This window comes from Haliotis asinina, chromosome 7, assembly GCF_037392515.1.
Source record: "Haliotis asinina isolate JCU_RB_2024 chromosome 7, JCU_Hal_asi_v2, whole genome shotgun sequence".
Lineage (NCBI taxonomy): Eukaryota > Metazoa > Mollusca > Gastropoda > Lepetellida > Haliotidae > Haliotis > Haliotis asinina.
In genome coordinates, this window is record NC_090286.1 from 43,305,030 (window position 1) to 43,320,618 (window position 15,589).

At 39.5% G+C, this 15,589-nt stretch overlaps 1 protein-coding gene across 3 annotated transcripts in view; it reads left to right on the plus strand.

The window, feature by feature from the left end:
* The first annotated feature begins 12,382 nt into the window (after positions 1–12,382).
* The window catches only part of LOC137290393 (probable methyltransferase-like protein 24), a 34,939-nt gene continuing 31,732 nt past the window's right edge, over positions 12,383–15,589 (plus strand). The window contains exon 1 of one of the 3 annotated variants that reach the window (XM_067821299.1): positions 12,383–12,540. The gene's annotated coding sequence lies outside the window, so the exon portion shown is untranslated. Of the gene's footprint in view, positions 12,541–12,788; positions 13,204–15,589 lie in introns of those variants that run through there. The other 2 variants (XM_067821298.1, XM_067821297.1) reach the window with 2 other exon arrangements.

A 15,589-nucleotide genomic window follows, 5' to 3' on the forward strand; every position in this document is an offset into this window, starting at 1 on the left:
TTCCTTTTTATTTTGCATTATTATATCATCCTGCCGGGAAAAGGCCACTGGAATAAACAAACTAAAAATTCCAGTAGCCAAATTTGTAACAATGGTAAGAGAATTATAAGACTTAATGAGAATGATGAGACTTGCAACTTACATGTTTTTCCACGTGTTGTATGGATGTGATCTGAATACTGGAGTATTTTTGTGGGTGACAGTGTCAACACAGTGTAATGTTTGTGTTCTGATGTTGACATTTCTGTTTATATATTTGCTAAGTGCCACGCGGGTTATAAAATTTGGGTCCCCTGTTTACTCTCCAGCCCTCGATTATATAATAAGCATATAGTTGGGTGGCTGGAGAGTAAACCACGGCATGATGTACGTGGATAGTAAGGAGAGGATCTCTCGTACATTTTTCTGTCCATTGTGTAGTTGTGTCATATGACATGGAACAAAAGTGTTATTAGACAGAGCTGTTTATTGGTACTGCTTTCACACAGGGTTTGATTCAGATTAGCTGGGGACAACATATAGGTGAGTCTTTCATGACAGAGGGTTAAACCCATGCCGATCTATGCTGGAACTGGTCTTCGGCGACCAGTGCTCGTGAAGAAGAGAGTCCGACTGCTTCCTAGAGAGGCCGTTAAAAGCAGAAGTCAACGGAAGTCAGGTGTGATAAGTCGAAGACGACGGTAGCCATGTTTATTATGACCGTGGAATAATGGTCGAAATCGTACAAGCTGATTGTAAACACGTGACAGAACACATACCAGGACCGAGTAGCTAATGTTCCCAATCACTCTGTCACTTACACACAGGCAGAAGTCGGACAGCGATTCTTCATCGTCAACGTTGTCGTTTGGTGAGACGACCAGCCACGTAATCTGTCCGCTTCTGTTCATTGATCTGGGCCCGTCTTCTAGACTGGATACCGTCTTCATGACTGATGACGTCAGTCATGTATTATGCATAGGGATCATTACGTCACATCGTGCAAAGTCACTGACTGTGATCTGAACTAATTCTACGCACATGTCCACGCCTAATTGCCTTAGGTCTGTAAATACTCGAATCTACTGATATCAGTCTACACAATTTGCAAGCGGTGACATGTATCAACCAAAACATCGAGCTAGACTATGCGGCGATCCTGTTGGGTTGCTGAAGATCCTTTTCACTCTCTCAGAGTTTATTATTCAAAATGGAACCACGCCTGGTGGTACATGAGTGCATAAAATGGAATGTACAATATACAAAGTATGCAAAAAGGTGCATGGCATCATACACAAACCCGATCAACACGGCATTTCATACTCTCGTGTGGTTTCAACGAGTAGTGCTGGGAGTATGGTTGGGATTGAGGTTGTGATGTACACAGGTTATGTGGGTTTTGTTAAACCATAAAATTTAATACTGCACACATAAATCAAAACGATACACAATGTAGAAACTCGCCATAGTATGGAATCACAGAAGGGGCATTGTCGTGCTCTCAAAACACAAGCAAAATGAGGCAAAATTAACCAAAACGGGACACTCGACAATGCGACATTTCGAACATATTTGTCGCATTATCGCTGAGGCGCATTGTCGCGTTTTGACAAAAAAAAATTCTGTTCGTCCAAAGGTCAAGGTCAACCCGACAACCCGAATATGCAATATAATGACTATGCTGTATTGTCGCCCATTTCGATTACCGGTGCGCATGTGTAGAACGTCAAACAGTCTACGCATGCGCAGAAAATGTTATACTCAATTTCAGACTGCACTGGTCTTTTGTTAACAATGGTTTCAAAAGTGAAGTGGCACTCGTAATAGCAATGGGGGCTGTTTTACCTAAGGTAAATGCAATTATTCTATATATTGTCAATGTATTTGGCCAATCAATCGTGCTTTAGCAATAAACAAATTATTACCGCTACTATTCATTGTAATGACGGCAAACAGTCATTCTAGGCGTTTCAAGCAATTCTCTGTGTAGTGTTTCGTCTCTTAGTCGCACCAGAAAACTATTCTCATAGGTTCGAATCCGAGCACCATACACATTCATCACTTTACCAATATCAAGCTGACAGGTTGTGAAAAACTGAAATGTTGTTACATTTCGGGTCACAAAGGCATAAACATCCGTCGAAGTCCTCGAATGAGTGACTCTGTTCGACAGTCTGGCTCGTGGCAGAGTTTCTTTGCAGTCTTGTCCCAGACGTACCTCCGTTCAGCCAGCAGTGGGTGGATATCAGGAAGAATGAAATGGTAATATGATTTAATCCGCCCGCACACCAAAGACAGTTTAAGTCGACTTGAGCCTTGATATTTGTCTGTGAAAAACGCCATAAGAGAAACGATGAAATCGCTTGGCAGAGTTGCATACACTAGGAGAGCCGGAAACCTATACTCACTAACTCACTCGCTCGCGGCTTAGGTTTGGTAAAGTAGCAAGGTATTTCATCACAACGACCCTTAATCCACAGTCTTCATGCTTGCCATAGTGGTTAAATTATGTCGGGTTTGATAACATGTTTAGTAAAGTATGCATTATAACCTATTGGCTACAAACGCGTTAATGCGACACTGCGACAACGTGAAAATGTCCCATCCAGGGTCCTTACGAACCTGCTCCACGTACAAGTCGAGTGTGTGACACAATATACGCGTACAGATCATCGCAAGATCCCCATAGCGCTGTGATGGCTTTCTTGACAGTGTAGGGATTAATATTTATGACAATATTATATATAACAACCTTCAAGCGACTTTGTAATGTTAATTCAGGTTCATTAATGCGAACGCAAATGGCTAATATAAATGCAGTGCAGCGTAAAAGACGTCATTCAATGACTTGATGGTATTTTTCTTCACTACAGTCACTGTGCAGGGCAACAAATTCAGCTGCAGCACATAGGCCATTGTCATGCAGCTGAGATCGAGAAGTGACAAGCTTATTGTACCGAAGTGTCTTGAAGCACTGGCTAGATCCACTGGTGAGATTTATGAACATACTGTCTGTGTCAGATCTAGTCGAATTAAAAAAGATGCGGGTTCGACTGGGGCACGATAACCCATACCTCAAGGTTATACGCCATATATTGTACTTTTTTAAAAAATACATCTTCACTCCGTCACCAGCAGTGTCACTGTAACCCATCTGACGCAGTAATATAATCTCCCTGGCGTTCTCGACCTTTTCGATGTGCTCAAAATGAGCAATGTAAATATAAACAGTGAAGCGTGTCTCTTCAAACCAGATCTTTGTATTGGTATACTTTTCGTGTAGCAAACTACCGTTCAGTTCATTTAAGAAAATATCTTCACTTGAATTCGTCTTGTGCGTACACAGGATTTGACTGAGAGGAAATAAACACAAACCACAGCACTTCTGTCAACTAAGGGTCCGTTACAACTTATGGCATGTGTGAGTGTTTGTTTGTCTGTCTGTCTGTCTGTCTGTCTGTCTCTCTGTCTCTCTCTCTCTGTATTCTGACTGATTTGTATAAGGAGAAGCATGTACAAATGTACAATGTGAATGCCCCTCCCTAAAGTGTATGTACAAATTACAATTTCTACGCATAATTTTTAGTTTTTATGATGTACAAAAATGCTAAGCTCCCTTAAAATCAGGTTGCAGCTGATTGTCAGTGTATCTCTGTCTTACTGTTGGAGGTGGTGAGGTAGTCTAATGGTTCAAGCGTCCGCTCGTCACGCTTAAGACCCGGGTTCGATTCCCCACATGGGTGCAATGTGTCCACTCACTCAGTCATTGTCTTTATATCCACCTATGCAAATCTGCATCCCTATCCCCAACAAACACCACCCAACACTCGTTCATAACTGTATTTTTCAAAACGCAAAAATCTGATCCTGCTCAAATACCAATATCGTATTCAAACAAAACATGTTTCAAGTTCCGGATACTTTTATTAAATGATTTACATTTTGTTTTTACAACATCCTTCAAAATCTCTCATTCTAAATCTCACTTCCTGTGGTGTCAGCGTAAAGCTCAAGGAAATGAAAAAAGGCTATATGATCTGAATGGTCATTACACATGACACAGTGACAGAATCGTGTTAACGCAAACACATGGAACTGACACTAAATCATCAAATTCATTTGCAACATATTCAGTTTAATTAGACAAATGTCATCTACAAATTCTACAAATGTATTCCATGACTGACCTCATGTAAATGACTTTCATTATGGCTTCAAGTATTACAAACATGATCCCATATGTTGGTCTTCAAAATAACAAACTTGCATGGATCATCTGTCCACAAAGGTTACTCGACTCATTATCTTTCCACAGAGGTTACTCGACTCATTATCTTTTAAAAGGGTTACTCGACTCATTATCTTTCCATAGAGGTCACTCAAGTCATAGCTTCCTACAGAGGTTACTCGAGTCATTATCTTTCCACAAAGGTAACTCAAGTCATATCTTCCTACAGAGGTTACTCGAGTCATTATCTTTCCACAGAGGTAACTCAAGTCATATCTTCCTAAAGAGGGTGCTCGAGTCGCTATCTTTCCATTGAGGTTACTCAAGTCATATCTTCCTACGTTTGTGGGAAGAGACTGTGATTAGGTAAAATAAACCTACCTTACCGGTGTAAGTGAAATATATTTTAGGGTCTATTATTTTTATCATAACAGTGGATTTCATTTGCAACTGTTGGTTCCGTCAATATTGTTTTGATTACGGGGAAGAACCATTAAGTGTTCCATGCCAGAATAGGTCCCTTTAAATATTACAAGAGGCCATGCTTTATAACTTTGATGATTGTGTGCTAAGGTACCTTTATGCTGGGTATTGCTGTTCACAATATTATTCACTAGTTATAGCATTTATTTCAACACAAAGGTGATTCCTAGAAAAGTTGGGTTATACGCCTCTTTTAGCAATTGTATAGCAGTACCATTACGAGACACGAAATACACCTCACACATTGCACCCATCTGGGAATCAAATCAGATTTAGCAGGAATGAATGTTTTAACCACTTAGCTACACCAATGTTCACGAAATAAGATCTGGGATTATGGAAATGATAAGTCATTGCACAAATCACATTAATACAGTCACTGTAGTCCAATAACAGTGTCAAGCAAGGTGTCTCTCTCCAATATCCCTTATTTATTTTGTGAATCCACAATATGGCAAAGTTCCTTTTCAGAAGAGATTTAATATTAGGACCCATTCGAAATAATTTACTTTACTTTTTTTCTAATTTAACATAACAATTTCAAATGAATTTCAGAAAATACAAATTTGTACCAATTGTTTTAAAATGTACATCTTCTTAACGTAACTTCAAGGAATGCACCTTCTCCTAAACTCATATGATTCCAGGCATCTATTTGTCTGATGGAAATTTTAAAAAAAAGTTGCACAAACAGAAGTACACACATTTCGGGAGATATTGCGATTATATAATATCACTATTTGAGCTCGTAGTTGTTCCTGGTTAATTTTAAACTGGACGAATCTTTGATCCCAAACAAGTCCAAATCACACAGATTGCACCGAATAGTAAAATTCAAATTACCAGTCGATATCACGAGCGACTGATTTATGTCTTCCATGATTTCTGCAACCAACACCAAAATGGGCCACACATTTTTACTAACTGACCTCCATTTCGTTTTAGATGGTACAACGTAACTAGGGCCTACTCCAACCCTCATACAAGTGCTCATACTGGAAGTTGTTTTACAGATTACGATCACAGATACCACTGATCGCTTTGTACAACGGCAGTCTGGCTTTATACTTCATTGTTTGTCTCACTGAGCCAGGTCGTAGCGTCCCTGTTGTCCCTGGTGTATGTGTGGCCGATTTTCGTCGTTCACATTCCGATTGTAATTCAAGATGGCGTCCAAAATGACACGCCAAAAATCAAGGATTTCTTGTGGTGTGCCCGATTTGTTTCTCCATTTGCTGAAAAATCCAAGACGGCCACGCCAAATCAAAGATTGCTGAATTCCACCCAGAAAGTCACCAAATGTAAAATTTGTTGCAATATGTGAGATATATTCGGCGTTGCAAGGGCTATTTCTAACACTTTCAAGAAATCAAGATTTATATTTAGTAGTAAAAGATATAATTCTTTATCCATTATTTTTAAAAAAAAAGTTACTGTTTGGATTAGTCACATGGCATCATTTTGTCAAACATCGATCTCTGTGATTCTGAAGTCTCCTTTAACAGTTCCAATGGCAGTAACAGAGCGATGTGCATAGAAGTTTTACGAATAGATATTATGACTTGCATCCACATTTCATAATTCCTGGCAGTGTCAACGACACTAATCGCCATGTATGTTCGTCCCTTGTCTAACCTAAAACATCTAGCTCTTGTGGTTTCTGTCTGGGAAGTAAACAAGTAAGCCACATACTGGCCTGATATATGTCTCTGTTTATGTGCTGTAGCAGATCATCCTGAGTGGGAACGTGATCAACTTGATCGTGCAGAACATGTCTGGTCGTTGACTATGTTTACTGATGAAGTGCTCAAGTGATGAAAACACTTCTGAGCCCCAAAATTAAAAAAAATCTTTTAACAAACTATCGCTAACAAATTGACAGAGTTCACTATTCGTTACAAGGGGGGAGCGGAAAGAAAGGGACAGCCAGGTATGCGAGAAAAGATAACTGATATCAATACCACGTGCACGTGCTTCTCTAACATCCAGCTGTCCCTTTCTCTGCACTCCTCCCTCCTCACAAATAGTGAACGGTGGCAACAATTTAATGATAGTTGTTAATCATTTTTTATAATTTTGGGATATAGATTCTTCCAATACCTTACAGAGTTGGTCTGTTGTTTCGATTATGGTTAACATTTAGCATTTTATCGGTCTGCTTTTGAGTCAAACGGAGTGTACTTAAGGCAACAATCTCCAACTGCACCACCTGATTGTTTCACAACTTTGCTGTTTTGTTCATGAGCTTGATCAGAAAAGGATATGGCAGAAAATGTGTTTGGAGTTTTGGGGGAACTCAATATCTCTAAAGGGACACTTTTCTGGCAACATGAAGGGCTTGAATATCTCCGATGTGAACTGACAGTCAGCGTGCAAGGCTGACGTGATAACAAGCAAAGAACCAAGGACAAGTTGTTCCATTATTTGAATGTACTGAGACATGTTTTTTTCGGGATGGAACCTCACAAAGATTAGAATCAGTCCCAATAATTGAATGTGGACTCTTTTCTGACATCCATTATTTGCCATCCAGTCTTCAAATGATTGTTGGACATGTGGTTTCAGTGAGGACATTGTCCATAAGACTATTTCAGTGTGAAGACTTCACTGAACACATTAGGCCATCTCCGTTGAACATATTTTCTAGTGCAATAAGTGGCTTTTCTACAGTTGTCCTTGATTGCAATGTTCTGTGACCGTCTTTATGAAAGACCTACCGTGCCTAACCATGGTAAGACTTTCTGCTTTGTTCTACAAGAGAGAGAACCTATTCTTACTGCAACCTTGTCCTGGGATTAACGAGAAGCATTAAATGCACCAGGCTATTATCTTATCTTTTTCCAACTGTTCTTTAGATAGGCCAAAGCAGTGTTTGATTTAGAAATTAGGCGAAACAAATCGGGCACAGCCCAATAATATATTATACCATGATGTTTCCCAGCATTATGCAAGGTTTTCTGCTTTAATCCGGCTGGGAAAGGTCACGCAGTGTTTTCACGAATGGAAATCTTGCATTCTCGGCGGCATTCCTGCGCGCCATCTTGGATTATTCGGAAAATGAACCACAGAAAATCGGGCACACTCCCAAAACATGTTTTAATAATATCATGTTCCCTAGCACTGTGCAAGGTTTTCTTCTTTAATCCAGCGGGGGAAAGTAAGACAGTGTTAGAATTGGAAACCTTTGATTTTTGAAAAAAAAACAACAAAAAAAACCCAAAACAAATCTGATATCCCCCAGTACTTTGCAAAGCGTCATGCTTTAGTTCGGTATGTAAAAATCAAACTCATAATCCCACCTAAGCCATTGCTCTTCCAAGAGCCAAATAGGGTTTGCGTCCAGTGATGATATTTTGTTCTGCATTACAGAATCACTTCATGTAGTTTCTTCGAGTCAGCCAATCCTTTCTTTACAGTACATTCGGACAGCTGTTTTGCTATGGGAACCATGTAGGTTTTTGGCAAATGTTTTCTGCTTGGGTTCAACCTTGTACCAATGTTTTTGTTTTATATACAATATCTACTTTGAAAGTGATAACCTTCTTTTGCCCGGTAGTTTAGTAGTTGCTAAGTAGCAGGTGATGTAGATATATGTAAGAGGTATATATGTCAGTCTGATATTTTGTAAGAAGTTAAACTGTTGGGCAAGGCAAAATGCACAATTGAAAATGTGAAATTTTTACCCAAAATTACGAACGTCATACAAACTATAAAAGCCGAAAACATTCGCTGAAACACCGCAAACTTCAGATCCGAAACACAAATCATTTAAGATATTTTGCATTAACTAAGCACTTCCTGATTGTTTTGACCCAAGTGAATATCAGATCATGAGCGTATACCTTCTTTCGACTGACAGTGTATTTTCCTGCGTGATATGCCATGCTGCAATGCCATTCCCAAGCCCCAGGGACTTTGCAGAAGTTGTGCCAGTTTTACACAACTGATTTATTGATGAGTTCGTGTTATATTTCAATGGCAATAAAGCCACTTTCTGCCGATTTGCTACGGTGCCATTTGCTCTATCGATTATTTGATGAAATATTAACGCAAACGTAATTATACTTATCTGTTTCTTTACCTGTTTGCTGATTTTGAAACTGCTACAAAACCGGATCATATAAACAGAGACAAATGTACACAAATGCACTCACGAAAGGATAGAATATGTATGGCAAGTACAGTGTACCATCGTTTCAGGAAATGAGGAAAGTCGTTGCACCGGATAATGTATATTTTGAATACCCCATACATCTTTAGTAGTTCAAATGAATACACTGAAATTATAGACGAGGTGCAGCTGTATAATATGTATTTCGGTTAAGGTTGAGGAGAAGAAGCTAAGGCATATAACTAGATACAATATAATATTTTACATGAGTATCTCATACCTGCTAAATCTTTTGCTTTAGACTCATATATTTACTACTAATGTCACGGTCTCACGATAAAACTGATGAATCTAAATTAAAACGGACTTTATATGAAATATGGTAATATATATCAGACTAGCATCTAATCTCTGAAATGATCATATTTTACTGAAAAAATGTTTTTGAATTATGTTAGGAAGAATCCTAAAAGATAATAAAATGAACGCACTGACTTTCCTCATTTCCTGAAACGATGGTACACTGTACTTGCCATACATATTCCATCCTTTCATAAGTGCATTTGTGTACGTTTGTCTCTGTTTATATGAGAGATAAGTGGAATTGCACTGCAAATACAATCATGACCTCTGCCTCCCACATATTAGCCATAATGTTTAACCAGTAACTGGGCAACTCGGACCTAAGGCAGTAAATATTTAAATAAGCGATATGGTAGACAAACTAAGGCGAGGTCAGGTTACACAAACATATATTTCGAATAAGTAATGAAAGGGAGAATTATAAACTGACTAGCAAAAGAAAGCATAGGTGTAATTGTTGCTGCGATCCCAAGTATGCGCTCTGAATAGTAAAATTAATGGAGAACATTGATTGTGTAGAACGTAACAATCATGTTTCATTTGCTAAAATGCAACCAAAAACATTTGTACGTGTTTTGCTCGAAGTTTCGCATAATTGTGATTATTGTCCCATGCAAGGGTACTTTTCATACAAAGGGTATGTATTAATAAAACCTGTTTGTCGTGAAGACTGAACAATCACTTGACAAAAATCTCACGAGAAAATTCCAATACTGACATGGGCGCGACGAGAACGGGCCACAGGAATGTCAGAAACGTTTACTCCCAGCAGCCACATTAGGACATTGGGTTGCACATGACAAACCATAATTCAGCTGTTCATCCGTTTCAGTATGACAGGCCAGACAAGTGATCAACCCACACCTGGACGTCTCAGAGCCACAAAACCCAAAGAGGGTCGGGTTATTCGCTCACGCAACCGGACGTTGATGGTGACGTCATCAGCAGCCACACCATTGGGTCATCGCGTGAGCCGATTCACAGTGACCAGATATGCTGTTGGCATATGCAGGTCTACCATACAAACGGTGAACAAATCATCAAAACTGAACTCATATACACCACAACAATACAAAAATCACTGAAACTGCAATCCTCTAAAACCGAAACAAAACCCGCGTATCAGCCACAACAGCCCGAGAACGGTGGCCGAATTTACAAAACGGCAGTCATAACATCCCGAAACGGCATACATATCATCAAAGATGGCGGCTAGGGAGGACCAACAGGCGTTGGTCAATAATGTTTTCGTCACCATGAATCTAATCTTGAAAGTTTGATGCAGTGCATCACTCCTGTGGTATTAAGCTTCAAACCTATGTTCATACTTCCCATTGTCATCCGTGTGATTCTGGACGTGGTCCCTTGTTCGTCCGAATAGGGTTTGTACTTTGTTGTCGACAAAGGAATGCAAACTCAATCCACTGATTAGGGCAGGTATTTCTTCTGTTTCAAGTTCACAGGAGGCTTGATAGTTTGAATGAACCTCGCTTCAATTACAATTGCGGAGTTTAGCTGACACAGTGAAAAAAACAGGCTCTTACATCCAACAGCCTGAAGTAAGCATAAGGTAGTTAGCTAAATGTTTCTGTGAAAGATAATTCAAACTGATGAGAATAAGTGTATAAGTGTGCATGACAACAGATATTGTGACCTTGATATTTTCTTTCGTTATCAAATGCCAAAATATTATACGAAGTTCTAAAGAAAATATTTTAGCTACTACTGAAAATTTGAAACTGTTTTCCTTCCAAACTGTTAACCAGAAGCACACGAATCACCATTAGTCTGGTATCGTCGTTAGGGGATTACAGTGACAACCGATTTAATGTAGTTTAACAGTGGTCACAGTGGAACTTCGTGAGGTTTAGAGTTAGAATATATCTGTGTGTCGTACAAGTGGAGAATCTCAAAACAAAAGGTTCAGGTCAAGAAAAACTGAAGTCATAGGTAGTCACTTGGATGATAGTGTGTAAATGTACCAGAGTGAGTGAGTTTAGTTTTTACAGTGATTTCAACAATATTCCAGTAATATCACAATGGGGACACCAGAAATGGGCCTTAAACATTGTACACATGTGGGGAATCAAACCTGGGTCTTCACCATGACGACTGAACGCTTTAACCACGAGGCTACCCCTGTGTCCTCAGTGTGCCCTGAAAACAGAGCATTATTTATTATGTCGGTCAATGTTTGTGAAGACCATACTGGTTATGAGCTGCTGTCATAACCTTATAGCAGGACCATTGCATGTGACACACAAGGAGCGCTAAGAGTGAATCTCCTTTGGAAATGTTTCGCTGTAATGTCAGTATTTTGCCACTGATATGTCTCCTTGTATCAAAATGTCTTCCATTCATTCATCTGTATTTCAAGTACAGGATATTTGCCAAGAAGACATTAAGTAGCAGTGGTCATAACAGACAAATTTTGAAGAAATGCCATTTAACCAGGACTTAATGTCATGTTAACACTGCATGCATTGTCAATAGTTATGCATGTTTATATCATCATTTGCCCTCACACTGAGAATTGGTTTTCAATTTCTATTCACATATATTTAAGACTAGACAATATTTTTACGGCCTTGAGACTAACAAGACCTAAGACGGACGAATGTTTGTACGACAATTTAAGCGTTATTTTATTTTATTTTTTTTGGTTAAATTTGTTAATATCTGGATGCATGGAATATTTTGAAGAACATGGAAATGACAAAATTGCAGAATGATAAAATCTTCATGATACACAATTCACAGTTGTAATTATAAGCAATTTCATGTTTCCTTCTCTGATCAGATGTAATTCTTTTTACACCGAATGATCGTTACCAACCGATCGCTCAATGGTATGGCCTTGACCTGCCAGCTTCGTACGTACCGCCTGCAGTTGTCATCGCTATGTCGTTGTTTATTGTTACGGTGTCCTTTTGCTGATAAAACACGTGTATTGAAGTGTGTTTCAACATGTATTTTGTCATTTCATGAAAAGGTTTTGTAATTTGTATCGTATTGGAAGAAACACAACCTGTGTACTTTCTTTTACTCTTCAGTTTAGGTTCGAATGCTTCCCGTCCGTGGTTATACGATACTAGATTTTATGAAATAAAGCGTGTGCAGTTCATCGTAATCCCCTACACTTTCTGGAAAATGAGGGCAGAATCGTTCACTGAAGGTTTATTTGCATAACGACTTATCTCAACGCGTAGCAAGGGGACACATGGAAATTAGGTCACAGCCGGGTCTGGCACGATATATATATTCTCTTTCTACAGCAGATGGAACAGGCGAAGGAGTCTTAGAGACCGTTTAAAGTTTATGGACAGTGTGGGATGATGATCTTTTCGGAGAAACATGTATAGAATGTACTTTCAAAGTAAGTGAACACCCTGCATGGCATGTACAAAATCAATGACCCTACCCACTTTCCATAATTTTTAAGCATAACTTATTTTTTTTAATGTATAATACTGCTGACTCCGTGCCTAGTACATGTGTACACAATGGGTGACACCCCTCATCCCCTAAAATCATCATCACCCCCTAGCCATAGATTAAGAAGTGTCTGCTTAGTTTGTTTCCACTGCGGCCACGTTTACTGATGCATTGCGGCTAGTCATATTTGTCTACCAACACACTTCCGCCATGTCACTGGACGAGTGCCGAGTGTGGTGTTACACAACAAACCAGCCAAATAACCAGTTTACCACGATGACTGAAACATGAAAAATCAACAGCTACAGTGTGTGCCAAGTACTGGCACGATAAACTAATTATGTGTAGAGAACAAGGATGTCATAATATTCAGCATCACTGTCGTGAATATGTGTATGCGTGTGATTGCGCTTCTACATATGATTCAACACGGGCAGCATAAATTAGAAGTTCTACCTCGGGTGGTGTGACGTCACAGATCACGTGACCCATGTCAAACAATGTAGTTATCATCTTGTCAAGACGTGTTTCCTGCGACCTGCGTGTTTGGATTATTAATGAACTGGAACTATATATACTAAGAGGCACAAACTGAACACAACTGGTATGTATATATCTATATGTGCTTCAATGTGGTGAAAAGATTAGTCATAAGTTATTTATTACACGACAATATTACCTTCAATTGCTGCTGGGCTGATCTGAATATGTGAAAAAACGTTCAAAGGTGGTTGGTAATTTGTCCCATATCAGGTGTAGATTGCACAATGTTTATCGGTTTAAGCAGACTTGCACAAGTCACCAAGGTAATAAGTAAATGATAGTATCTACACAAACATACTGGTGTCAGATTACCTAAAACTACCTCTTTAAAGTATAGTGTTGCTATACATCGATGCTCTTAATATAACTTTGGAGCAGGAGTACTGTTTAAGTAACCGTGTTACTTGTTTATCTGTGTTCTGTCATTGACGACTGTTCATGTTTATGGCAACCTTGGGACCCGGTACTGTCATAACTACTACCTTTCTGTAATCCTTGGCTTCTGGTATAAGGGACCGTTCATACTTTATGGCAAGTGGGGTGGTGATGATGTTTAAAATCAAGAAGTAAGAAGTAACCCCCTCGGACCATAGAGTATTTCCAATACAATTCTTTTAATTGGGGAAACACGTAAATTTATAATGCTTACACATCACAGAAATGCATACATCATGGCGAATATCAAAGGAATTTGTATGAACGTTTATACATGTGCTCAAACAAGGTAATCACATGTTTCCATCACGTGTAATACTTGTTTGGAGTTCAGTGATCAACAGCATGAACATCGATCTGCAAAACTGGGAACCGATGACATGCGTCAGCCAAGCCTGCTAGCCTGACCACCCGATCCCGTTAGTCGAATTTTATGACAAGCATGCGTTGCTGAGGACCTATTCTACCCCGGATCTTCGCGGGTCGACTATTAACAGACTGAGATTGTTATGAGCATGCTTAGACATGTATACATGCATGGCACAAATATGCCATTAGTATTATAAGCAAACCCGTCTTCTCAAGTTGCATTCGCCCCTGCTACAGGTATCAGTAACGCCTTTTTGGACAAATATTATAGCGATGCGTGTTCCGAGGTGTTGAAAAGTTGTGCAGTCGCTTAGTCGTCGCGAGTGTTGTTACATAGTGACTCTTAGAAAGTAGCTCTATATCTTCCTTGGAGCAAACGAACATCATCGAAAAACCGTTCAGATTTTAAGGTCTATTAATTTCGAGCAACACTGCTGTGTAAAATGTCTTATATGTATGCAAATGTAATATATTAGCTGTAGTGGTAAGCTTGCATGTATCTTCACCCTTTATAATTGAATCGGCATTATATGCGGGATAGAGGCCAGTGGTATATCTGTCTCGATACCTATTTGCCTACGCATGACCCAGTTGTGAGGACGTTTTGAACTCGTGGAAGTTTTTGAAAAGTGAGTGAGTTTAGTTTAACGCCACACTCAGCAATATTCCAACTATATTGAGAGGGTTTGTCAATAATCGAGTCTGGGCCAGACAATAGATCAACAGTATGAGGATATACCCAACTGGGATACTATGACCTGTATCAACCAAGTCAGCGAGTCTGACCTTGTCATTGGGACAAGCATGGGTACTGAAATTCAGTTCTAACCCGGATCTTCACGGGTGACTGCTTTTAAATGATGTGGAAGGGGGCACTTGTTCACAACACAAATGAAGAGACCAAATGAAATCCTTTAATTCACGTTCCAAAGGAGGTAAACGCGAATCCAACAGGTCAAAGGAACAGAGCCTTACTATATATAATGTCAAAAGGGGTATACATCGAGACGGCCAGACATACCAACAACACACAGTACAAAAGACCTGGGTGACAGCAACACCGAAACCTATTTCGCTTTATATAATACACCTTTATTCATGCGTAGTAAAATATTACATAATTACATGCATGTCCCACAAACACACTTTGGAGCGGTTCTCAATTCAGAGGCTAGATTTTCACCCAAAAGGAGTACAAAAATATTACTTCAGATCTCGCCTAGCAGGTTTCCTTTACTGCGTGACTGTTGCATGCTTTGACGTAAGGAACGTGGTATGTGGGGTTGCTTTATCACTATCACAAGAATACATCGTTTGTGGTTGAGTTTAAATACAGTCTGGGAAATGTACTGTGTGTGGTTGAGTTTGTATACAGCCTGGGAAATGTACTGTGTGTGGTTGAGTTTGTATACAGCCTGGGGAATGTACTGTGTGTGGTTGAGTTTGTATACAGCCTGGGGAATGTACTGTGTGTGGTTGAGTTTGTATACAGCCTGGGGAATGTACTGTGTGTGGTTGAGTTTGTATACAGCCTGGGAAATGTACTGTGTGTGGTTGAGTTTGTATACAGCCTGGGGAATGCACTGTGTGTGGTTGAGTTTGTATACATCCTGGGGAATGTACTGTGTGTGGTTGAGTTTGTA